Here is a 27,455-nt window from a genome sequence, read left to right on the forward strand (position 1 = left end):
AACTCTATCTCCAGATCTTCTCTGTTCCCACTCCCCTCCTTCTCCCTCTGTTTCTACTCCTCTAAGTACTGTTGAGGAATCTTGTGTGATCTTAATGCTAGGCTCCAGACCAGTGTGTCTCTGTACTTTCTGGGCATCTTAACCTAGACAGAATGAAGTCTCTCAGATGTAGACTGAGGCAAATCAAACTCTGTCACTCTCTCAAACACTCTACTCCTGAAATCTAATGACTGGTATGAACATCCACCCTGAGGAGGAAACTGGAGATCTAGAACCCTCACTGCTTCATTGTCTCTCAAGATGCAAATACGGCCTCTCTCAAAGGCTCTTCTATTACCCACTTCAGCTAGTCAAAGCTCTCCCCATTAAGTGTTCCCATGTCGGCATTTATCCCACTGCACAATGGAAAAACGATGATAGGCATGGTTACTCTGGTCTTCTAGCCTCACAACAAGCTGAGGTCCCATTTTACTGAATATTTTACTCAAATAATGCTACGAGTAAAAATGCTTTGTACAATCACGAACTATCTGAGTGCCCCCAAAACTGAGGGTCATCTGTCTGCTCAAAACTCCCAGTGTACCCAGCTCCTGGGGAGCTGAACATGGTCAATCAGATGTTAAGTGGGCACATATTTAACTTTGTGCCTCTTAACCAAACTAGGAACTCTATAGGTAGATAAATGACTCATTTCTAGAGGCTGAGTCTCAACTATACAGTAAGGGCTTGATATCTACTGGTTGGCTGAATAACTTAATACAAACATAGTGATGTCAGCAGGAGTCAGAGAGCAAACTTAATGTATACAGAGGTGTTCTTTACTCAAATCTTTTTAGCAACATCTATCCATGGATCTTACTTAGGGGTCCCCGTATCTTCCACCAGCTGTACTTCCCTGGGTTTGCGACTATTTACAGGGCCTGTCAAAGATGACAGCTCTGTCCATCTGTCTCACTATAACTGCCAGCTAGACCTGGAGACATACAACAAGTGTCTAAATAGCATCATCCTTCAATGAAACTAAATTCCCTGAGATAAGGTTTTCAGGATGAATGGCAACCTAATCTCTCCTTCACTTACCTTCTTTGGGTTGCTGGATGCACAACACGTTTAAAGGTTATGGAAATATTATTTAAAATATATGATTCTGGGGTAGGGCAAGGGCAGTTCTTCAAAGCTTTCCATTACAAAGGGTTTCTGCAACTCAAATTTTTTAATGACATACTCCCTACTCATTCAGGGGAATTCCATTGTCTTTCATCCAGAGCCTGGGGAGACTGGGAGCATTGTCTACCTCAGCATAACCTGCCTCCCTAGTTGCTGGCACTTGATATAAAAGGGAAGAGGCCACCACAGGTGCTTCTCTGTGGAGACCCAGACAACAAGAAAAGCCCTAGAGGCTGAGGAAATGGAAAGAACGCAAATAAAGAATCTGAAGAGGCCAGAACGGATGACAACATTCCAGCAACACCAACAGTATTCCCACGAATTGGTTCTGTTTCCTACATTCAAGCCACCTTCTCGGGAAGTTTGCCTTGGCTGTATATGTAAGCAGAAGGCCAGGGCGAGATAAGGTTTTGAAAGACATGATCACTTCACCTGTCTCCCTATTTCTTCATGCTTCGGAAGTGTGACATTGGCCCTTTGTGGGAGACAGGAATAGTAAAGTCCTGAAAAGTAGTTCAAGAGTCACACTGTGGCTTATTTCCAGAGGGCTATGTAGTAAACATCAAAGCCAATCTGGGCTACAAAGCAAGACTTTCAGAGAGTGGTGGAATCCTTTTATTTAAATATACATTAACAAAACAATCACACCACTATGACCCTATGGAGTCCTAGCCATTGGGATTGTAATATACCTTCACTACGGAGGTGTATAATCCCTGATTGGCAACTGTAGGTCTAGACATGTTGGCTTTACAGAAGTCCTTCCTAAATTCTTTATGGGATCATGAGGTATCCAGAACAAAAGAATAGGTTGAATGACTATAGTCACTGATATGAGTTAACTGATTGTTAGGCTCTGTCTGGAGAAGGTTTATGGTTAGTCCCCGAGGGTCTCTCACCTTCAATATTTTCAGCCACGATTTGTATGAAGACTTACAGGTATGTAAGCTAAACATCTATTCAACACTCAACCTTCTGTCTTGTAGTGTGGTATTTACATTTCTCTCCCCAACACGATATAAACTGCAGGTGTGTCCTCCTGAAACCTGGACCAAGCTCTTTGCCTACAGTTGAGGGCTCAACAAATGACTCTTGAAATTAACTTTACCACATGAGGACAGGTGGGAGAAACTGGCAATGTTTAGCCTGGAAATGAGATAGTATCGGGGGGTAGGGGAGGATGGCTTTCTTCACACATCTGAAAGATGATGACGTTTGTTTTCAGTGGGTTATTAGAGCAACTGTCAAAAGCACAGTGAGTTGATTTCTACCCCGTGAAGAATTTCTTTCCCACAATTACACTTGATGGGAAAGGTGGTGGGCTGGGCAGCAAATCTCCCCTCTGATGATTTCTGCTAGGACTTCAGTAGAGATTCTGCACTCTTAAAAAGAAAAGTAAATACACAAGCAAACATACATACATACGTACATACACATATACACATACACATACACAAAAAGGGGTGTCAGGGAGTAGGGAAAGGAAGGAGACAGCAAGGGGAGAGCAGGAGAGAAGAGAGATGAGAGAATGGAGAACTCCTTCCAGGCTCAGGATTCTCTAACACTGTAGATGCCTTCCTTGGCTTTCAGTCCTTTAGTGGCCATTACCAACTTTTATGAATATTGATATGAGAGATATCAATACCTCACAAATAACAGTAAGGCACCGAGGATTGAGGGAGATCCCTTCATCTTTTAATTAGGTAAAAACTAACTCAAGCCAGAGTTGATCTTTTTAATTTGGTCAAAGTCAACCTAAAAATTCTCCTGAGAGTCAATTGACATTCAACTCGCTGGTGTCTGAGTGGCTGAGGTCTCAACGCTATTGATTTGGAAAATGACAGTCACCAAGAGACGACCGGCTAGCATCTGGCAGGGGTGTGGCTCTGGCACATGAGCGAGAGCCCCTGAGCATCTCCATGTATCACTACCCCATATGGACCACATGAGCAGACACGCAGCGAGACCATGGAAGAAAGTGCAGCTCAGAAGGGGGAAGCTAGGAACCTGGGTTGCCTGCTGCCTCTCTGCCATGCACCAAGCTCTGCCCAGGAGGTCACAGCTCCCATAAAGCAAACCTCTCTGCCTCCAGGTTCTGCTCTTTACTCCCTCCCCTCGCCCTTTCAGATGAAAGGTTAATACTGGCTCTGTGCAGCCTCTAGCCCTGGGGAACTGAATTATTCCTCTTGTTTCCCTATATAATGCCCCGCCGTCACCTTTGAAAGAATCCCTTTATTAAATTCCCGCAAACTGGCTGATTTAGAAGCATGATCTGTTTTATGTTGGAGCCTTGACAGCCAGACACCCGCCATCGAGACCAACGGTTGGGAAGAGTGCATGCATGCAGGGCAGGCGAGTGTGACCAGCCTTGACAGGTCACCCGGGCAGGGAAGCTGCCATTCCAGGAGTCTCCTGGGAGTTTCTCCAATGAGCTCATCTAAGATAGAAGGAATGTGAAAGGTGACCAGAAAACAGTGAGAGAATACACTCAGTTCGATAGAAAATAGAGTTTTATATTTAAGTGAACCCCAAGATAAAAGTTTTTTTTTAAGTGGGAGGGGGAAAATCCTTATTCCATATAGTGAAATGTACCTGGTATGAAAAGGATGAGGTAACAACACTATCCTGTCACTCTGAAGATGCTTCCACCTTCTTTTTTTTTTTTTTTTTTATTAATTTGAGTATTTCTTATATACATTTCGAGTGTTATTCCCTTTCCCGGTTTCCGGGCAAACATCCCCCTCCCCCCTCCCCTTCCTTATGGGTGTTCCCTTCCCCACCCTCCCCCCATTGCCGCCCTCCCCCCCACAGTCTAGTTCACTGGGGGTTCAGTCTTAGCAGGACCCAGGGCTTCCCCTTCCACTGGTGATCTTACTAGGATATTCATTGCTACCTATGAGGTCAGAGTCCAGGGTCAGTCCATGTATAGTCTTTAGGTAGTGGCTTAGTCCCTGGAAGCTCTGGTTGCTTGGCATTGTTGTACATATGGGGTCTCGAGCCCCTTCAAGCTCTTCCAGTTCTTTCTCTGATTCCTTCAACGGGGGTCCTATTCTCAGTTCAGTGGTTTGCTGCTGGCATTCGCCTCTATATTTGCTGTATTCTGGCTGTGTCTCTCAGGAGAGATCTACATCCGGCTCCTGTCGGCCTGCACATGGGATGCACTCACTGATAAGTGGCTATTAGCCCAAATGCTTGAATTACCCTAGATGCCTAGAACACATGAAACTCAAGACGGATGATCAAAATGTGAATGCTTCACTCCTTCTTTAAATGAGGAAAAAGAATACCCTTGGCAGGGAAGGGAGAGGCAAAGATTAAAACAGAGACTGAAGGAACACCCATTCAGAGCCTGCCCCACACGTGGCCCATACACATACAGCCGCCCAATTAGACAAGATCCTTCCATCTTCTTAAGATTTAACCAGCCAGGCATTAAGTCATAGAGGGCTGCTTCCCCAACGCAATGAATCTAATAGGCAATCTACTGTTTTCTCTTTCGTCCTAAACTTCCTCTGTGACACACAGCTAAGACTAATACGACTGCCTAGAAAGCCACAGTGACAATGCAGAAGTCAGACAAAATGAAGGATGAACAAAAAGGCATCCCCGCCTCCCTTCAGCCACCCCGTGCCTCCCTTTCCTCCCTCATCCTGTTCTCGTTTGCCGCCATTAAAAACACAGAGGAGCAAGAGTGTGGCCAACTCCAGACTCACACCCAGTTGTAGCATCTCTAGTCAATGACCTTATACACATTTACTCAATCTCCTCATCTACACACTAGACATCATCACCCCCACCGTTGAGAAGTTATAAGGATTAAATATGATAAATGTTTGGTGGAGGTATGACTGATTAGAACCATGACTGTTAACGTGGTTAAACTGTTTAGCATAGCTGACTTCTTAGAGAGTCTAAGAGCTTTAAATTATAGAATATTAGCACATATATGATGAATTTGTTCACCGGTACATATCAAATGAGGAAGGAGAAAAAGAAGTGCCAAAGAGGGGAGAAGAACATGGAGTGTGGAACTCATGGTCAGAGGGGAGAGAGAGAGAGAGAGAGAGAGAGAGAGATTGTCTGCATGTGTGCATTCATGTGTCTGTCTGAGTGCATGCAAGGGTGTGTGTGTGTGTGTGTGTGTGTGTGTGTGTGTGTGTGTGCGCGTTAAGAAAAAACTATGTGCAGAGCACACTACCAGAACCAGGAACAGATCAGGTATTCATTAATGATGGTCAGGAGTATTAGTAATAAGATACCCAAAAGGGAAATCCTACCATTAAACCCTCAAAAACAACAACAACAACAAACAAAATAGCCCACAGTCAATGTGATAAAAAGCAAACTCACTGGTCAGTGTCAACATGGAGACCACAGAGAGAGACAAACGTGTTTGCAGGAAGTCATGGCTATCAGAGGCTGAGTTCACCTACTTCATCATACTGCCTAAAACCGGGCCTGCTGAGATGCAGTAATGAAAGTCGTCACAGAGCATTACCAGATCTAGTAATGGCTTTCTGCCTCAATGATACCGCAGTCTGTGCATGAACGCAATGCATTATTTTGAAGCTGCGAGGAGAAGATCAGTGATTTACATTTAGGGTTTACGTTTGGCTTCTGATCAAAAACATCCATCCCAACAATTCCCACCTAGGTGTTCTCATTTCAAGCAAACGGCTCAGAATTTAGACTGTTCTCCTGCCTGAAATACCCAACCTAATGCAGCTTTTCAACTTCCTGGACTTAAAAGAGCCTAGTTAAAGATTCAGAGTCCTGTCATTTTATCTCCAAGACAAATTATATTCCAGACTAACATGGAGAAGATCACTAGTTGTCAGTCAAACACTTGACTCGTCTAGCTAGCTAGGCAACTGGTGTGCTTGGTAGTTCTGAGACCTCTAGGTGAAATAAACACATTCCAGCTTTCTGTCTCCTTCCATATTGCTTATATTAGAGACAGATGATCACTTCTGGCTATCAGAACACGGAGGCTCTTGTAGCGTGGTGTAGGGAAGCGTGGGACTACAATCTTTGGCAAGAGGTACTACCATCCATCAAGCTGTCACATCGTTATCTTCTGCTTACACACATTTACATATCTTATATATTCGAGTGATATTTAAGTCGTCATTAAGAGGGATCCAAAAATCACACCAAATGTGGAAGTGATTCATTGGCATAAGTACATCCGCAGGCCCTAAATTAACAGCACAGTAATTTATGTGACCTGAGTGGACAGTGATTTCTTGTAGTTGACAACAGCAGCCAACGCATTCCTAAATTGAAACAGTGAAGAAGGAAAAATTCAATCCACAGGGCTCCTGGGAAACACAAGGCTCTCTCAGAGAGGCAAAGTATCCGAGATTGGTGCTAAAAATATAAAAGAAGCCGCTACCCTCATCTCGCCAGTGTAGCTGCTGCTCCGTGAAACACCCGGGCACTAGAGACACCAAAAGACATGGTGATCAAGAATTAGTCACGGAGAGCCTGGCCCCACCATCTGTACAATAGAAGCTGAGAGTGCGTGCTTCGGAGACTGGCAACATTAGTAAGAATTATTAGCACATGCCGGAACACTATAGCACAAATAGAACTGTTTTGATTGTTTCAGTCAGCCTGTCATTTTTGCCCAAGATGGCTCTCCAAAATAATGTTTACTCCAGACAAAATGAGAATAGCTTTGAGAGGGTAATCATGCTTCTTATTAGGAGTTGTCCCTTTCCCCCACCACTAGGCAGTAAACACAGTTCCCACTTTTTGTACCTTATATAAAGATATGTGTTGAAAAAAAAAACGATGGGCACAGAGCGAAGCTATTCTTAACATCGAAAAAAAAATCTCAGCACTTAGAAGGTTGAGGCAGGAGGATGACAAATCTGAGGCCAACTTGAGATATTAGCCAGACTCTTCTCAGAAAACGCTAAAAATAACTACATGATAACCGCATGGCCCTCACTGAATAATTTCAATAGCTGTTCTTACTTTATGGTTTTAATTACAAGTTACTTTCTGTGTTTAAAGACATGCAACCTCTTGGAGATAAGAGTGAAATGGAGATGGGAAACAGAGCATCATAAAGAACAAAAAGGTTATAGGAAAAGAGGTCCCAGGGAGGGGACCATAGGCAATCTCACACAGATGGCCTCGCTTGAAAGTTAGAGCCAAAGCAAGGGCTGAAGGGCTATCTCCCAGCACCTGGTCAGGATTCAACACAGACAAAGCATGTGCTTGAAGACCTAGAAGACTGGGAAAGATCTCGACCAGACAAAATTCCAAGAAGACAACCAGATGCACCAGAAAGATTAGAGGTGTTACTGACCCCTTCACCACACTGCATGAACACTACCAACGAGAAACTGTTGAGTGAGTACAGCAAAAAGCCAGTACTTAGAGAGACCTGAGTTGTGCATCAAGACCCAGAGTCACCTACAAGTGAACATTTCACAATCCACATCTCACTATTAGAAAAATTACTACAACCAACATTGACTTCACAGGCAAATATTTCACCACACGTTCACCTGTAAATTCAACCCTAACAATGACACCTTGAGCAAATTTACCATTTTTAGAGCATGAAGGACTCTTCAGCATGAAGTCCACAAGAGAAAACAATGAACTAAAGGATGGGACAATGTTGGTGGTGATCATTTTTTAAAAGATAAGCTATTCAAAAAGAAAATTCACTTAAAACTAAATGTCTCCTTTTACTAAAGGGGGGGTGGGAATCCTATCTTTTAATTTGCTTTTCAGTGTCAGAGTGGTGTTAAGATATGGTCTTTGGATCCTAACTCACTCTTTTATCTCAATAAAACTGTGTTCTCCAAACTCAGCTTCTCTACCGAACTAAATATAGCCGAATTTCCAACACATTTTATACTTGTTTTCCTTTTAACAGCTATATCTAGGTCAGAGAAAGTGTTATCAATGAATTAATTAGAAATTGCAAAGGCTATGTGGTTTTCATAATTAAATTATTTGGTTAAACAAGAAGAGTGTTCACATCAGATCTACTGAAAATGTTTCTAAAACACCCTCCCCCATTTGTAAATAATATGTACTGGTTATCAAAACCTTTCTGGGTGATTCTATATTATTAAAACCATTTATTATGGGTAAGACTTTTACTACTGTTGATACAATAAAACCAGTGATAGCAACAGTAGCTAGAAATATGTAGAAGTCAAACTGTGACACATAGACAAAGAGGTGACAGAACATCGTGGGATGGGGGGTGGGGAGTGCAGTAGGAGACTAGAGGAGGTGAGAGAAGGGAAGAGGACACCTATAGGACAAGCTTGGAGCCAATGCCACCAAAGGACTACAGGAGCCTGGATCACAGAATCAAGACTCAGTAGTTTTTGGTTAAGGAAAAAAGGTTGAGAGACTATTTTAGATTTGAGGAATTAAAATGAGGAAGAGAACGAGCATAAAAAAACCATGGCAAGTTTCATAGCATAAATGAAGATAGAAAGAAAGGATAAGGCTAGATTATAGAGGACTTTGCAAGGAGGTGGAATAGCTATTCCATTTGGTAGGAAACAGAATGCCATTGGATGTTTTTAAGAAGGAAAGGAGGAGTGAACATTGGGTTGTGCTGATGTGCTGCAGACTTCCTCCAGTGAAGGAGGTGAGTTTCACAGTTCCGTGTTAACTTTTTGATTTCTAGCCAGGAGAGACTAGCGACATGGTAGGAAAAAACAGCCTGTGCACAGTAGTCATCCCAGGAACAGAAAATATGGCAGAAGACCACCCAGAAACATGTGATAAAAACACTGAAGTATGCTTGGAGTCCTTCAACTGGAGCTAGCCTTAAACACCACCACCGCCACCCTTGACATGGGTATTCTGACAGAATCAACTGAAGGGGAATGAGATTTATTCTAGCTGCTGGCTGAGTCTGTGGTGCTTGGCCAGTGCACATGGGCTGAGCATCCCCACGGCAGTAGCATGGTAGAGGATGTTCTTCACTTCCTGCTAGAGTAAAAACAGACAGGACACCAAGGGACCAAGAACAGGATTCTCTGACTTCTTACATAGTGTTCTATTATTACCACAAAACACCATTATCAAAACAAGTTGGAAATGTAAAGGTTTGTTGGGCTTACACCTCCACATCCTATAAGGTTCATTCAGATGACACCTACTGACGTTAGCAGAACCTTGACAAATGGTACCATCATCTGGGGCTGAACACTTACTGCTTGAACCTTTAAAAAAGATAATTCATACTCAAACTACAATGACTACAGCTCAATATTTGATCAGATGTCACAGCATCTTTCTCTGTAGGAAAATAAAAATCATTCAAACCTCATCCCACATGATTGGGGGTAGTTTGTGAACACATGTAAAACACATCACGAGGCACTAATGAACGGTGAATGATGCTGGAGCCAGAGTCTCTACATTTAAATCCTCACTATGACGATTATAATCTCTGTAGCTTTGAAAAAAAGTACTTAAAACTACTTAACCTCGCTGGGAGGAATGGGCAGGGTAGCAGACTTGTATAGGGAATATTTTAAGAATTAATAAAAGATTGGCCCCAGCAGTGAGGTCCAGGAGAGACCAAAGGCCATGGCTTTCAAAACACTGAAACAGAGCAGAAGGAGCACCGTGTAGATTCAAGCTATCCACAGGGAGAGCCCTGAACCCAAAAGCAGCTGATTCATTGTGAACTAGAGTGCAGCAAAAGCTACAGACAGACCGTAAAGTAAAGCTAGAAGATAAGAATAGGAGAGAGAACTAAAGAGAGAAAAGGACCAGGATACTGGAAGCCAATAGGAAGGTAATGAGCATTTTCCAAAAATCCAAGAACCTGAGAAAGAAATTCAGTTGCACAACAACTTCATCATAAGATGGAGTGCGGCCATGGGCACAGTGGGCCAAACACAGAGCCACCGAGACAATCACAGAAAGGAGGACAGTGACAACAGGACTGTTCTGGCTTCATTTTTCTTTTTAAAAAATGGTTGAGTTTACTATCTATCTATCTATCTATCTATCTATCTATCTATCTATCTATCGTGTGTGTGTGTGTGTGTGTGTGTGTGTGTGTGTGTGTGTGTGTGTGTGTGTGTATACAGCGTTCTTGTAGAGCTCAGGGGATAACCTGAGGAAGTCTGCTCTCTTTTTGCCCTGGGTGTTGAACTCTAGGTTATCCAGGTTGGCAGCAAGTGCCTTTACTAACTGAGCCATCTGGCTGACCCTTGACCTCATCTTTATAAATTTTGATGATCACCATTACATGGTAATGGGTAGAATAGAACTATGGAGAAAACGGACCATTCCAAATACACTCTGACCTCATGACATTGTCCCAAAGTTATAATCTTTAGTGAAATCCCCCAGAATGAATCTTCTTCTTTTCCTGGGTCATTTATTCAACAAATAATTGCTATGCAAAGCACTGTACAATCTGTGAGCTCCCATCTATGGTGCGGGCACATAAGGGCCTGACTACCTATTGGAGGGGATATGAAAATAATTAGCCATTTTACAAGAGCTAATTAACAAGACAACAGGTGATGCGAAAAAGCAATATGAAATGAAGCAACAAATAAATGATACGGGCTTACAGAGGAGAGCCAGCCCTGCTGGCTGCTACCCTTTCTTGCTGTCCTATCTTTCATCTGGTCATTTAGCAAAGATTTATTGAGCGCCCACGGTATGCCAGCAGAATGGCGAATAAAGCAAACACCAAGCCACAGGGAAGAGAGACCTAGCACACAGGCACGCAAAGAAGCACTTGAATACAGCCTGAGCTAAGCACTGGGAAGGAAATGAATTGGATGCCTAGAGAAACAGGGCACCTTGCTGGGAGATGGCAGATGCTCAGGACAACATTTGAAACACCTTAAAAATAGATGACAGCATTTTATCATCGCTTGTCTCCATTTTAGGGATAAGTGAATTTTTCTTACATTAAGGTTATCATCTTCTCTCTATTTTAGGGTCAAGGAAACTGAGTCTCTCCAAACGTCAAGGCTAATAGATGGCAGAACCGGAATGTAAATCCAGATACCACTCCTCCTCCTTGAACCTCACACTTCCCATTAGGCCACACTATCAGCTCAGGTGGGGCCCAGAGTTGCTCACCTTGATTCATGAAAATAACAGAGAAGAAAAGCACTCTAATGACAACATAATAAAATCTAATTGATTAATGAATTAGTAGTGTCATTAAGTAGCACAATCTGTGAGCTGTTTTCAAAGTTCATCTTTGAGCCTTAGTAGTTATTTTGTCTGCATCATCCAGTCTTGAGGCTTGGTTACAGGTAATAAGCATCGAATCCAGTCATAACTAGAATTTAATGGCCAGCTACTGTGTACTAGATATAGCCTTGATTTGCCAAGGCACATAGTGCCTTGTTTTGCCAAGCCATCAGAGACTGACAGTCTGGAACTCTGACTGGGACAATGGGAGAATGAGGAAATGGCAGACACTTAGGAAGCAGTAGGCACACAGAGAGAAATGCTGGGATGGAGTGTGTTCAGTCTGAAGGACAGCACCTATAATGCAACCCAGAAAGTCAACATATTGTCATGTACATCAGGAGGAGGAGGTCCTCCGTAGGAGAGCAATTTCAGGTAGCGGTCATTTTAGAGGAGGAAGCTACACTTGCTAGTTATTGTACACACTGATCAATTGTTTGCACAGACTGATCAATCACTCATAAGCACTCAAACCTAGACTAAAGGAAGGCTTTGCTGTCCTTCTGAGCTTCTCTCAGGGAGGGTTTGGCCATGTGTCCGAAGCATCAAGGTCTTTGACGTGGATGTATGTGCTCATGTCAACAATACAGATTCATTCGGGCCTACATACACTTCCCACATTGTTTAATCCTTAAACGGCTCTATAAGGTACACAACCCCCTTCCCACTTGGGATGTGATATCAGAAGTCAAGAGATTAAGTAATTTCATGCAAGTTTAATTGGGTAAACGGGAGAGTTAAGATTTGAGCTCCATCATAGGACATGAACAGTGCCATCCTTTGTACCAACCCAAGACTTCCAGAAGCCCTAACTGGTAGTGTCATCCAGAACAGAGGCAGGACAGTTTCCAAAGGGAGCAGGGCTAAAGGAAAGTGGACTTGGTCATGGAAATTAAAAGGTCTGGCTCTTAATTCACTACCTGACCTCGGGAACATTGTCGAGGTAAAGAGAATAAATGTCTGACAATTGAAAATATTTGCTAAATTCATTCTTGGAGGCTCGTGGCAATTGTATTCAAGGGACAAGAGGGCAGCTTGTGGTTCACAATTCTCTCGTCAGCCGTGTTGGACTCCCAAGCCCCTTCTTGTAGTACGTGCAACAGATCCGACCTGGGTCACAATTTACATCTAAATTTCCCACTGAAGAGCTGCCAACATCAGTAAACTGACGCTGCCCGCTTCCTGTCCCTATTCTTTTCTGCAAGGGGGTACATGCAGCCCACCCTCACAGAACTCAACAACCTGCAGAATTAGCCAGATGAAATGGCCCCAGGGAGAAAGGATTTCCGAGAACATTTTAGTGCCTGTCTAGCCTCCTGACTCCAAAGTCAAAGGTATCTGGTGGGCAGCTAATGGGATTCTTGGGATCTGCTCACAACCGCCTTCCTCTGCAAAAGAAAAATCACCACAGGCAAAGGGGGAAAGTGGGACAACAGTCATAATATTTTAAAGAAAACTAAAATTATCTCCACCAGAAACGCTATATGGTATAAGCCCCAGACAAAGGGCCCAATACCAATAAAAAGGAAAAAGAAATGTAGTTGGTAGTAATAAAAAATGGTACTGCCCACAGACCAATTGAACCTAACAAGAAATAGAGAAAGTGAAGATTCGATAAGATTTATGTTTGCCAAACCAAACACACTGTGTGAATATTATAGAGGAGAAAAGCCAAAGCAACTCAGTAAAAATCATTGTTGGCTCTCTCTGGGAGACCCATGCTCTTGAAGAACTGACTGAGAAGAATTTCATGGCTCTGTCATGAGTCTGAGGAAGTACTTGAGGGTAGAGGAAAAGGAAAAACCTGTGCTTCTGAGGGAAAAAAAACTCGAGGGCATGAACTCTGCACAGGTCAGCACTGTGTCTGCGTTTAGTAGAAGACTACTTGACAAGCCATTAGCGTAAACAATGGGTAATATTACGCATCCTAAACAGCTGGAAACTCATAAAAATGAGCTTGAAATGAAAACACATGGTCAAGTGTTACCTCTGACATGTAATGTGACATGATGTGATGTGTGTGTGTGTGTATGTGTGTGTGTGTGTGTGTGTGTACACACAGGCCAGAGGTTCATGTTAGGTGTCTTCCTTAATAGCTCTCTCCCTTACTTTTTAAGAAAGGATCTCTGAACATAGAGGTTGCTGATCTTTCTAGACGAGGTGGCTGGTAAATTCCAGAGATCCATCCATCTCCAGCCTTGTGAGATTTGGTGTTAGGGTTAGCACTCAGATGCTACGTTGGCATAGTGAACATTCTACTCACCGAGTTTTCTTGCCAACCCATCTCTGAGACTTTTCAATGATTATAGAAACTCACAAAATGTAATAGTTTACTGAATACCTATTATTACAGGAACATAAGACGGTGTAAGAAGACTGACAAGTATTCACTGAAGTGCAAGAGTACAACCTCAGCCTACGAGTTGAAAGAACTTAATCTAAAGTCAAGCAAACATCCACTGTGATCTGCAAGCCGGTCTGTTCTAGCCAAGAAGTTTGACTACATAACCAGCCTGCTGCTCTAAGTACTACCCGGGTGATTAGCAAATAGACTCCGGCTATTAGGCTTCAAAGCCCAGGTGAGTCACTTCCTCATCATGGGAACCTACTTTACCTGCTTACCATGCGTGCCTCAGTTTCTTTATCTTGAAAAATACCATGTGGACGTTTTAAAGTGTTACATTGAAGGAAAGATATTAGCTTAGTACCCAGTAACTGCTAACTGAAGCTCTCTGTAATAACAACTTTCAATGCCAATCACTTGTCCATGTTATTAGCCCATCTACAGAGAACTACTTAATGTCTAGATTGTGGAGCTTCCTCTGAACTGCCGTAGAAAAAGAATGTTCTCTTGTTTGAGTTCCTGAACAGAGAGTTCCCTGTGATCCATTTCCCCTGTACACTGTATAGTAGCCATCGGTATACAAACCTGCTTTTCCTGACAAATCCTGAGCTCCCTGAAGCACAAATGTCAGCAGTGAGCTTAGCCTTCCACACGGGAGACAGCCAGATTTGTTTGGAGGCGGACAGAGACTACAGCCTAGCAAGGGAATCTTTCTGCTTTCCTGCCTTGATTTTTTTTCCAAGCGAATGTACTGTTTGCTACATTAGGTAGGACAGACTATACTTGTGAAGCAAACAGATTCCCTATGTAAGAGACATGTCTCATTTAGTTAATATCCAAGGCAGATGTTCCACAGACAGACAGAGGGTCTATCTACTGCAGGCAGTCTCTTAGGAAAGCAAAAACACAATGGAACTTTCAAAGTCAACCCATGGCTTCCAAAGTCATGCTAGAGGTGGCCATCCCAGTGAGCAAGGAGGAAGAGTAGGAAGAGGAAGAGGAGGAGGAGGAGGAAGAAGAGGAGGAGCAGGAGAAGGAAGAGGGGAAGGAGGAGGAGGAGCAGAAGGAAGAGGGGAAGGAGGAGGAGGAAGAGGAGGAGGAAGAGGAGAGAAAGATAGAAAAGTAATGTACTATGGCATTTTCCTGGAATAGGAAGGAGGTGGTATACATTTTCCCAGTCACACCCCAGAAGATGGACCTCAGGTAACACACTGAACTGCAAAGAAGGCTAGAAGTTAAAACAAAGGGAAACAGACTTTGGAATACAGCTAGAAGTCTTTCCTGGCAGTTGAAAATAATCCTGTTTGATTTATTCAAAGGAGTATCCACCTAAAATATGTAGAAGCTCTTAAAAAAAATAAAACATTCTTTCAACAATAGTTTAATTAGTGGAGAGTTCATATCCAAGATAAAGCTTCTCCCTGAAGCAAAATAAAAGGTTTTTCACGTGTTTGTTTAGTTTTTGGTTAGTTGATTTTGTTTTTCTTTTAAGGCTAGTTCTTGCTACATAGCCCTGGCTGCCTGAGAACACACTATATACCTTAAGGGAGCCTCAAACTTGTGGTGATCTTCCTGCCTCTGATACAAGACTTTCAGGATTTTAGACATGTACCTCCATGCCCTGCTAAACTAAAAGTTTTTAAGACCAATTATTCAATAGCAAAGTGTTTCTTTCTCTTCTTAATAAAAATAACGTTTGCCTTTTTATGTATATAAGTAACAGAGATTTATAAAGACAAATGCATTTGATTAGCATTGATCTCTTCACTGCCAACCCATCCTTTGAGGCTTAGCAACTTCAGCCCATGCTTACTTCTCTGTATCCTGTAGCTACTCCAAGTCCCCAAAAAGGAATTGCTCTGAAATGTTCTCAATTTTTTTAACAGATGAGGCTTATTTATTTAATCATATTTCTAACTCTTTTGAGATATCTATCATCTTAGGTTTCTTTTGGAAACGAATACAGCTTTATCCTACATAAAGTGTCTTCAATGCAGTCATAGGTTGTTTTTTCTCCTTCGTTTTCCTTTCCAAGACAAATTCCCTGGTAGATATTCAAAAATCCAATCAAATCACAGGTTTAAGAAAAATGTAAAGACCAAAAGAGCCTACAGTAAATTGCTTGCAAAATGGTTCCAGGTCTTTCCCAGTCTGCACATCTTGTTATTAGACTTCGGAGTCGCTTTCTGCATCTTTTGAATCTGATCTAGCCTTGAGATTTGTTTCAGCCACCAGGACATGGTAGTACTTGACAAACTTTGAGAGGCCTCATATATATCCGCTTACTCTTTGAAACGTGGGCAAAGGCTCATGTGAATGACCCCAAGTGACCCTACGGAACAGAAAGAAATGCATAAAGTTATCTTGCCCCATCAGTAGCAAAGCCACCTGCTAGCCAAGAGTGTGAAAGGCCTTGCACAGCAGCAAGCCCTAGACACTCCATTAGCTGACTGCAGAAGCCAAAGCAGGTCCAATCACAACCAGGAAGGCCTGACTCACATCAGTGGAAGGACCCAGAGGGCCTATAGACGCCTCCCGGAGAATCGCAAATGTTTATTGTATCTGTGCACCCGTACTTGGTGTGGCCTGTTACACACTAATTGCCTGATATTGAGAACTTTAACTGTTATCCAGCCCATAGTTTGCAGATGAGTAGACAGAAGGCTTGGGTAGTAAAAATAGAGACAGGTACCAATAAAAAATAAATAAATAAATTTGGACTTAGATATTTCTAACCTACCAATTTGATGTATTCTCTACCACACTGTTTTATTTCACCAGCAAGATACTTGAGTCTCTCAAGTCAGCACAAACACAAGGGTCCAGTAAAAGTTAGCTACTGATGAATGCCATGTGTAGGACTGTGAGAGACTTTTCATAAAATGAGACAGCAGCAGTCTACGACGGTACAGTCCTATAAAGAGGAATGTACACAGGGGGCAATGAGGAAAGCTATAAACTATTACATTGTCAGAAAAGAAATAAAAAACACCCTCCACCTTCATCATATTTTTAGCTGAGAAAACTAACTGTTGCCTGGATGTTAACGAGGATGGGGGAGGGGAGCAGAGGAGGGATTCCAACATGATTAATGCTCGTGAGTTTTTAGGGCACCATGAGAATTGCCCTAGAATTTGTCTTTTTAATTTGTATTCTGACTTAAAAGACTAAAGGCTAGAAGGGCAGGAAACATGACTTTTTTAATGATTCCATTCCCACAGCCTAGACTCGGACCTGAATGAGTGAATAGATAGCTGAGTTCTAAGAGGGGCCTGTCTGATCTTTGGGAAAGTTTTAGGAATCGATTTGAAGAAAGCCTGAGTTTTGAGAAGGAACTGTGACTGGTTTTACACAAATGGAGGCAGAAAGGCAGTGTTATTTTTTTTAAAAACCCTACATGGAAAGAGAAAAAAAAAAGGTTAACAGGAAGGGAGAAAACATTATAAAAATCTTCAAAGGAAAAATACAGTAAGAGTGTTGTCTGTGTTTAAATATAGTCACATTAAATTGAGAATGCCTTAGTTATAAGCAAGGATAGAGACCATTTATATCTTTAGTGTGACTATGGTTCAGGGCACAGAGCACTTGACACACAAATTCAAAGACCAGAGTTTAGATTGCCCAACAACCACAAAAAATCCAGGTCTCCATGCAGAGACAGAGGGGGTCCTGGCTGCAGAGACGAAGATCTGGTTTGCAAGGATCAAGGGCTACTGGGACCACAGATTTACAGGAGTAAGCTGGCTGGTCCCAGGGGTCTCCAGGTTCCTCAAGAGACCCTGATTAAAGATGCTGAGAAGGACTGAGGTCAGCTTCAGCCTCCACATGCATAAGCACCTACATACATGCCATACATGTGTAAACATGCATACGTACACACACAAACACACACAAACACCCATACACACGTAAATACAAATAAGCATGCAATAAATAGTTTTAAAAACAATTAAAAATAGCTACATTAAGCCCCCAGGCCCCGACATCCAGGACGCCCCAAACCTGCCAATGTGTGTAGCTATACCTTATTACCTCATCATGTGAAATAGCCAATCATATGTGAACATGTCTATGTGCCTCATTTGAATCCACCAATCCCCGTAACTATGCATCTGCTTCTGTATGCCCACTTCTGCTCCCCCAATCCCTATAAAAGCCCCATGCTGGAGCTGCTGGGTGCGCAAGTCCTCCGAAGAGACTGTGTGCCCGCAGGTACCTGTGTTTTCCAATAAACACTCTTGCTGATTGCAAAAAAAAAAAAAATAGCTACATTAAGATGCTAAATGACACACAATACGAAAGGATAGAAAATGCATATTTAGAAAAAAAACCTCCAAATGTGGGAAGGAATTAATTTACAACTAGAATTTTTTTCTCTTTTTAAAATTTATGCTGTTATTTCTACAATAAACATCTCTTATAATAAAACTCTGAATAAATTAAGAAACCGTGCCTCAACATACTAAAAGCCATCTGTGTGACGAGCTAAACTATATAAAGTGGAAAAGCTGAAATCTCTCCATGTAGAATCTGTTAACAGAACAAGGTCATATAGACTTCACCACATTCTAGTTATCGGTCTCTTTTGTTCTGTTCTCGGTGCCACCTCTGTCTAACACTCAGTGAGGTGCTACTTAATGTCGAGTCATGGGTCATCTGACTCGGGGTTGCCTTTGGGGTCTCTAACTTGATTTAACTATACAGCACTCTAGCCCAGTGTAGGAATCTCCATTTGTTTCCAGCTGCTAGTATCAGTATCTGTTGTAGCTAGGTAACCTATTCCTAACCCTTCCATAGAGATGGGGATGATGCAGGAGGTCAGCACAAGCTAATTCCTGATGCCATCTCTGTCACATGAGGCCGCACACAAGTCCTCTCATCACCACGTGAACGAGGAGATCAAATTAGAACACCTCACACTACTCTGATTGTGGGGAAAGAAGAAAACCTCCCCTAACAGTTCACAAAGGGATAGGTCAAGTTACTCTTTCTGTTAATACTTGAGCTGTGTAGGAAGCTGCATTCAGAATTATGACTTGGGATTAAAGAAAATATTACAGCTTTGCTATAATTATAGCATCTTTTAAGTATAACATGTCACCCCATTACAAATTTGTGGGTTGGACTGAAAACCTAACTTTCATTAGTAATGTAAGTTTTCCTTGTGTGGCAAGGTAAAGGATTAGGCCACACGACTCTTAATAAATTCCTTCAAGTTAGGAAGAAACCGATTCCTAAATCATGACCTCTGATAATAAAACCATTATAAATCCTACCTACTTTTACAATAATTAGCTAACTCAATTAACTGGTCCCGGGAATATTTGAAACCTTTGACCCTAAAGCTTAATTAAAGCAGTTTTTAAAAATAATGATAAATACAGTGTAGACTGCTGTAACGCAAGTGGGGAAGCCCATGTCTCTGGTCTGTGTGTACGTAAGGTTACTCAGAAAAGGGCACATAAACTTGGAATGAGAAGACCAGGAGCATGTCGCTTTCTCGAATGCTAAGGCGCTGCTCCAACAGCCTCAATTAAAAGAACAGCGTCTTCAAAGTCTTCCCTGTCATCTCTGGCTTGCATTTGTTTTCCTGGAGCCATGCAGAAGTGGTGACAACTGTCTGTCCTTTGCCCGTTGCTTCTTGTTTAATCACAGTTGACAAGACAGCCTCTTAGGCAGGGTGAGCAGCCCTGTAGCAGGCTAGAGACAGGGAAAGAGCCATTGCACCAACAGCGTCCTAAGAGTTAGCAATTAAAGTCTGAATGCTTCTCTGAAGGTTCCTTCCTTCGGTGATCAAATGCTACCACTGTCCTCAGATTCAAGCCCGCCTGCTCTGACACAACAGGGCACTGAAACTATCAACAGCCTCTCTCTTCAGGAAAGACTGCTGGGCACTTCAGGATGAACCAGCCCCAGAGAACACTTCTCGCCTCAGGAGAAATAACCTGGGTTTCTACAGCAATCAGATAAAAGGAAAACACCCACCTAACCAGCGGCGACAGGGAGGGAATGAATTTAACAGCAGTAACCACGGAGGCCAGACACAATTTACAAGATCGTCCACATGGAAAAGCCTAGCGCTGGGATAGATTTGTGTTTCTGCAATCATTTAAGAGGACACGTTCTTGAAATGGGGCACACCACACTCCGCCTTTGTTTACCACAGTGAGACGCCGCCTCCTACTCCCTCACGAGGACGGGTTGCTCAGCAATATGGGATCCCTCGTGCGCAAGGAAGCAGAATTCACATCAGAGAAACAGTTCTCGTGGCATCAGTCTGTTTCTTCCCACTTAGAATCTTTTATTTTTTTTTCCCGGAAAAATAAACAGGAAGATGGAGGGACAAGGTCTTAAGTTTCTGTGAAGAGCATCTTCCCGAGCTTAATATTCCATCTCATGGACAGAGCTCGAAACGCATTTATGGAATCTTTTAACCAGTATGCTTGCTTTTCTGTCTTCCAAACTGGTTAAATTCAACACCTCCTTCCCCACCCCACCCCGTTCCACCCCACCCCCCCCAAAAAAAGAAGAAAAGAAAAGACATTCAAATTATAAAACGTGACATATATCAAATACAAAGTGCATTCTCTTGTCAATCAGTTAGTACGTTGTGTGTCTTTTGGGTGAAGCTCTAGCTGGTTACAAAGGCTCCAAGAATGTGTGGAATTAGGAATTGAAAAGTGGACCTTTGCATTCATCTTATCAAACTCATTCTTAAAGAAGTGCTCCTTGAGGGCAGTTCTGTCACAGAGCTCGGTCACCACCGAGACACTTAGACACTGCAGAGAGGACTTCCTTCATTTTACCAAGAAGGGCTGAAGATCCAAGATGTAATGTTTAAGCTCCAGGCCTGATGGTGAAGGCAGCCACTGGGGCAGAGTGCTGCAATCTGGAGCCCATACTGGAGTCTCTCTCTAGACTCAGACGCACTCTCCTCTCTATTGCCTCATCTTCAAGGTCACGTGTGTTATTTCCCTTAACTGCAACACACACACACACACACACACACACACACACACACACACACACACACACACACACACACCCCTCTTTCCTTTGGTCTTTAGGAGTCAGAGAAAGGTCTGAATGTCATCAGCAGACCTACTGTGTAACAGTCATCAGCAAAGCAGCATAGAACCTCCCCTTGTTCAGAGCCCTTTAAGAAGGGACATCCCACACACACCCCCACACACCTACACACACCCCATCCAACTCTGCCTCAGGGGCCTAAGCTGTCCCAAGAGCCCCTACCATGCTGTCATTCTGTGCTATTCATAGCTCTTCTAATAAATCCGTTGTGCAAAAGGGTAATTTCTCCCTCAAGTGTCACCCTCAAGTCCCAAACCTCAGGGTCTTTAAGGCAGGTAATACAGACATACCAAACATACCCCTAATACTGCATCAGAATTTTAGCCAAACGAAAAGCAGCAGTTGGAGCTGAAGTTGTAGCCTTGTAACCATCCTGACAGAAGACAAAATATTCTAAGTCGAACCCAAGTTGTGAGAATTACCCAGGCCCCGGGCCTGATGCTTCAAACTCCAGTAACAACTCAATGAGAGAGTTCTTTCTTAGCCTGCATCGGGCTCCGAGTTTTACCCCTGGCGCTGTGGAAAAGAATTTAATTTGCTCTAAAATGAGATAACATGCTAAACTGTTTACCAAGTAATAATAGCCGGTTTTAAAAATTTATTCTGATATCTAAATTATCCCGTTTTTATCACCAAGACAATCTCCCAAGGTGGCTCACCACATCATTGGTGAGAAGATCAAAATCAAGGCACGGAGACGCTCTCAAGAGTCTAGGTCACGCGATTGATAGGTGGCAGTCAGTGTTCACATCAAGCAGCCTACGTCAAGCGACCACATTCTGTGTGTGTAGGGGAAACCAGTAAAGGTGAAAAACGGGTGTCAGTGCACCTTAGCAACATGGATGACGACTAAGAAGCCTGGAGGGAGGGAGGGACGCTCCTCAACAAGGAAAGGTACAACCCCGCTTCTTCCCCTTTCTCACAAGAGGGCCTTTTAAGACTTTTAAGTGACCCATACTTAAAGATCTCCATGACAAAAGAAGCAGTCCAATGTCCCCAAAGCAGGAGGCTAGGGAAGTGTGTTGCGAAACACTGACACCCAGATATGGCTTATCATTGTACCATATGCACATAGCAGCTCTGTGTCCCCGCCCAACACTGGGTGCTCCAACCTTCCATCCTGGATAGAGGAGGTGCCCACAAGGCATCTCCCTTCCCGAGTAGCGAGTAGCTAATGACTGCTGCCGGTTACTACAGGAAGGGTCATCATTTTCTCTAAGGTCTGTAGGTGGGAAGAAGGAGAAACGCAGAGGGAACGGGTTACGGCAGAGGCTAAGGAGGCAAATGAAAGTGTATAAAAGTGTCAAAACGTCTCAGAAAGAAAAAGAAATATTCAAATCAAAAGAAGCACACTCAACAGTTTACATTACAATATACGTAGTGTGGCAATAGATAACATGAACGGTAACAGGATCCATCACTTTTTCTATCTCTGACCAAGTACCTAGCAAGATGTAGTGACCCCGAACACATAGAGGAAGCAGCCAGTGCCTGTGGAAACAGCTGTGTGGAACAGCAAACCCATCTGATGAGCAGGAGCGAGAGGCACATCAGAGAACTTCAGTCAGCGCAGAATACAAAATGGATGTCCCAAGGCTTCCAAGTGCTAGGGAAAAGCCGGATAGTCTGACTTTCCCACAGTGTCTCCATATCTGACATGCAGGCCACAGACGATTGTTTTAAATACTCTAGAGGCCAAATGTCTGCAGACGGTTGGTGACACCTGTGGCCCGTAGTCCTCTGGCCATGCCCCCAGGGACTGCTGTAGGCTGAGAAGCATGTAAAACACAGCTTTCTTTTCTATTCGGCACAGAGGAGGGTATTACGTAGATTTTCTTTGACTGTACTTGCCTTCTTTCCCATTAACAAGTTAGGGGTAAAATAAGAACTATGAAAGCACAGTTAGTAAGTGGTAATGTCACGCTGACTAATACCAACAGGTTCCTATCCTGAGCTAGGAGACAGACAGGATAAAGTGATGATTATTCACAATAGAGACACTCTTTCTCTCCCAGGAGAGAAAAACATCCTTGATAATTATGAATCTGAGCAATGACACCCTATGAATAATTATGAAACTAGTTCCCGCTTATTTTGAAAGGTACATTAACAGCTTTCAGACTGTTAATGACTGCTACAGACTTACCAGCTCTGACCCACAGGATCCCAGAGTCACAAAGTAAAGTTCCAGCTCAAACAAGAATTTCTCTTTTTCCCACCATTTCCTATGACTATGCAGAAGTGTTCCAGTGGAGAGTCTAGGTGACCAGGAGCCCTAACTTATATTATTCTTGAGTCCCTCTCTTTATCTCCTTTAACCCTGCCCACCATCGGTACATAAACCATTCTCCCCTCAAACATAGTGCAGGACCAAGGGGTTTGTTTTTGAACTTGACAGCTCTCACAAAAGGACCCGATAAGCCATTTCATACTTTCTGCAGGAAGCGTAAGGAAGGAACAAACTGTGACTGCCCACATCCCAGTCTCCTTTGTCCCCACACACTAGCATTGTGTATGGTGCCACATACATGACTGCTCTGCTGACCTGGAACTGAGCAGGGCTCTCCTCAATGTCAGGGCTTCAGCTGCTGTCTCATTGATGGCTACAGTTAAACTCTCCCAGTTAATATCAAATGGCTCTAACCTGTCTTAGGGACAACTCTTCATCACCATGACCACATTGATGATCTCGATTTTAATTCTTGTATAGCGGAACCGCCATTGTCTAAAGCACTAGTGACATCATTAAATAGACAAGAGATTCCAACAGGCGCCTACTCTGGGAAAGGAGACCACACACGTGTCAATAAGGCGAGCCAAATGTACTTTTGTACTAAGAAATGACATAGGAAGACTTCAAGTGCCATTTGCCTTGGGTTTATTACACAAACCTAAACTTACAATGGGCTATAATTTCAAGGTGAAAGGAGCTGTTTGCGCCTGTTGATTGTGATGTAGTCATAGGAATTCAACTTAGAAACTGCTTCTTCAGCACGGAGCTGATCACCACTCCTTCCAGTCAGCACGCTCTAAATGAAAACTCGTATGGAGGAAACTGGAGCAGAAAGAGAGGCTGCAAAGGCCAGGCAATGAGAAGCTGCTGGCACTCAAAGGTCAGGCATGGGAGCGTGTGGCCCTCTTGGGCAGCAGCAACAGAGGGGAAATTCACTTGGAAAGAGACAGACATTGCCTTCTTGACCCTGGCAGTCACTCTCCCACTAGAACTTTCCACATGGAAAGAATCCATGAGGCCACGGCAGAGTCGCCACGGTGGCATTAAGATGAGCAGACGGAGATTAAGCTGTACCGTTTCCAGGTCCCTAAAGTGATTCTTGGACATTTTTCACTAATGGTGTAACATTTAGAATCAGTCAATTCAATTCAATCATCTGAAAGGTCTCCATTTTGTAGGCTGCCAAAGATACCTGGGGACAGTGTCTCATTTCTGTAATAAAGAAAAAAACAAAACAAAACAAAACAACAAATGCCTCTTTGGGGATCCTAATACACAATTCAGACTCAAGCTCTCAAGACCTTAGAAAAGAAAAAAGGCTGTCATTGTCTGGGTGGGCACATCATGTGTGCTGCTCAGGGGGACTTGTGCTCACTGTTAGACACAGAGCAAAGCGAAGAGGTGCCAAGTTCTACTCTCTGGTTGCTCATAACAGTGCAGCCAAAGATCTGAAGAAAACACGTTAAAAGTTCTAAGGCACACTACAGATCCTGTCAAAGAGCCAGGGAATGCTCTGAAAGACAAGGACTTTGTGATGCTCTTTTCTGTGAGGGCACAGAACCTTTGCAAATAAATGCTTTGCAAACCTCACAAAATTGGAGCTACAAAAGCCTTTGATAAACTTTCAGAGTTTCTCAATCCCATCCTGGATGGCCACCCTTTGAATGCTGAGTGGCCAACTTCTTAGAAACGAGCTTTGACTGAGGTTCCAAGAGCTCAGAAACAGCCCGGGGCATAGGAACTCCTGGACTGTATTTCATAACTGGTCAGTCAGCAGCAGGCTTAACGAGCACAAAGGGAGAGAGGGCCACATGAAAGAATCGTGTTCTTTGCTGGGTTTTGTGTCATTTTTCTTTAATGGTAGCTGCTTGGCAACTCTCCTAGAGCACAGCTTTGGAAAAGAAATTCATCTCCCTAATGGAAAATGACCTAACAGAGATCCCACTGAAGGCCACCAACTCGGCCACCCTACAGAAGAAACAGCCCAGCTGACTTCCAGTATGGGGCTTGAGCTAGGCGTGTTGGCTCAGATGTAGAAGATACTACGATATTAGCAGAATAATATTTCTTCCTGGCCACACGGAAGCACTGGATGGAAAATGCATAATTAAGCTTTCTTCTTCACTGCCTGCTCTTCACAGGAGGTTATAAATAAGCCCCCGAAAGCCGCGTGTTGCTGTTCTAGGGGAAGCGAGTGATTGTCTCATCAGTTAGCTTGAAGAGAAGGTCATACCAGAAATAAGCGTTTTGAGAAACAACGTGGCTTTCCGGCTATGATCTCACCCTGCCTTTCCCTCTTCGTTACAAATTGTACTGTTTACTTTATTCTGTGCAAATGTACTTGGAGTAAAATTAGGTCAATTTAATTTTCTCCTCCAGTTTGTCTCCAAAATGATAAGTGTTTTTCTTTTGTCGAGACGAGGCCTGTGGATGTATTCCTGGCTGTCCTAGCATGCTATGTTAAGTAGACTGACCTCAAACTCACAGAGATCCACCTGCCTCTGCCTTCCAAGTGCTGAGGCTGAAGGTGTGTACCACAACGACCAGCAATGGTGTTTTCTTATACCAAACACATGCCAAACATGTTTTCATTTAAATTATATTAATCCATGTTAAATGTAAGCAGTCCACACGGAGGTTCTTAACCAAGGGCACCCTACCTTGTAGGGACTCTGCTTTTAGCCATTGAGAACCCATCAGGAACCAGGTTCTATTGCAAGTGCTAGGGATAGAAAGATGACCCCATGATGGTATCAAAGACCTTATAGCTCAAAGCAACAGCATCGGTGTAGAGAAGTGATGTACTAAACAGAACTAAGACCTTATCATTACAGGTGACTGTCAAAGTCACATTCTACCTCATGCCCTCTCTTCTCATGGACCAGGAAAATGGCAGAGGAAGCATATCAGACTACGGAGGGGAAATGAGCTGGAGTCAATCCAATGGCTGCTGCTAAAAGTTCAAGGTCATTTAATCTCCTGAACAGAATACACACTCTCAGGACCCCTGACTGAGCATACCAGTTCCCAGATCACTTGGTTTTGTTTGCTTTTAATTACCCACCTGCTAAGATTGCCCGTTTGCTTGTTTTTGTTTCTCTTTATGGGGATTAGAAATGGATTTTCCTAGATTTGTATGTGTTTTAAAATAATAACAAGAATTATTTCAAGTAGTTATGAGAATAGAGTTACATAAATGCAATTAAAATGAGCGAAAAACTTTAATATCTTCTTATCTTCCCAATGTCAGGTGAATTTCTTTGGCACTTAAAAGGTACAAAGCAAGCATAATGTTGAAGAAAGGGCATCAAAATAGGCAGATGTTGGTACTATCACCAGCTGGGTGGCACGTATAGGATAGCTCCATATAATTTCACTCTTTCCTTTTAAGATCTTTTTATACAATCTTATGCTAAAAAATAATGTGTGTTTAGATCAAGACCAAATCTATCTAAAGCAAGTTGCTTGATTTACTCCATAGTTTTCACTTCTTTACATTGAGACAATACAATCACTTCTTTTTCCTCCCCAAGATTCTCTTTTTTATTTTTATGTGTATGAGTGTTTTACCTATATAAATGTTTGTGTACCAGGTACATACAGTGCTCTGACCAGAAGGCGGCTCTGGATCCCCTAAAACTTGAGTTACAGACAGTTGTGAGCTCACGTACTGGGAATCATAGGCAGCTACTTTGAAAGAACAGCCAGTGCTTTTAATCTCTGAGCCATAACGCCAGTCCTTACAATCACTACTAAAAAAATACACCATTTACTTTGAGAGAATGAGAAGACAAAGAAGACTCTTGGTCTATGAATTTCCATGAAACACAACTGAAGACAAGAAGTCTAGAGTGGGTGGTGCCATTGGGAGCAGGAAGGGCATACCATGTATTAGCCATCTATGCAATCTCCTAGACTTATGAAACAAAGTAAGAAGAAACACATAAATTACAAGTAGCTGTAAAGAAGGAAAATTACAGTGAATAACATCAACTACCCAAATTTTATAGAATATAAAACATTTTTGACATCACAAAATAATCTGAAGAACTGTCAGCATTTCTAAAGTAAAGTATTTGATGAAGTTGGGCAAGAAAGGTCTCAAAATAGCACGGGATCCATAAACTTTGGCTAAATGTCACTGGGTAAGTGTTCGAATTGATGTCACAGTGCAAGCTGTATTAAGTGGCCTCTACTCAAGATAACAGAAGGCAAAAGATAGCAGGGAAAACTCAGGGTGGGAGAATCTGGACAATTGTTCTGATTTTCCTACTGTCTGTCGCTTTGGAACTTAATCACACCTACTCATAGCAGATGAGAGGAAGACAACTTTATGAAGTATGCAGGCAGTTTTTAACACTCTGCAAGTGCTGTGTGTGTGTGTGTGTGTGTGTGTGTGTGTGT

At 42.8% G+C, this 27,455-nt stretch overlaps 1 protein-coding gene across 1 annotated transcript in view; it reads right to left on the reverse strand.

The window, feature by feature from the left end:
* Positions 1-27,455, reverse strand: part of Fras1 (Fraser extracellular matrix complex subunit 1) — a 408,507-nt gene that overhangs the window by 297,521 nt on the left and 83,531 nt on the right.

The sequence above is a fragment of the Rattus norvegicus genome, chromosome 14 (genome assembly GCF_021556685.1).
Source record: "Rattus norvegicus strain SHRSP/BbbUtx chromosome 14, alternate assembly SHRSP_T2T, whole genome shotgun sequence".
Classification (NCBI taxonomy): domain Eukaryota; kingdom Metazoa; phylum Chordata; class Mammalia; order Rodentia; family Muridae; genus Rattus; species Rattus norvegicus.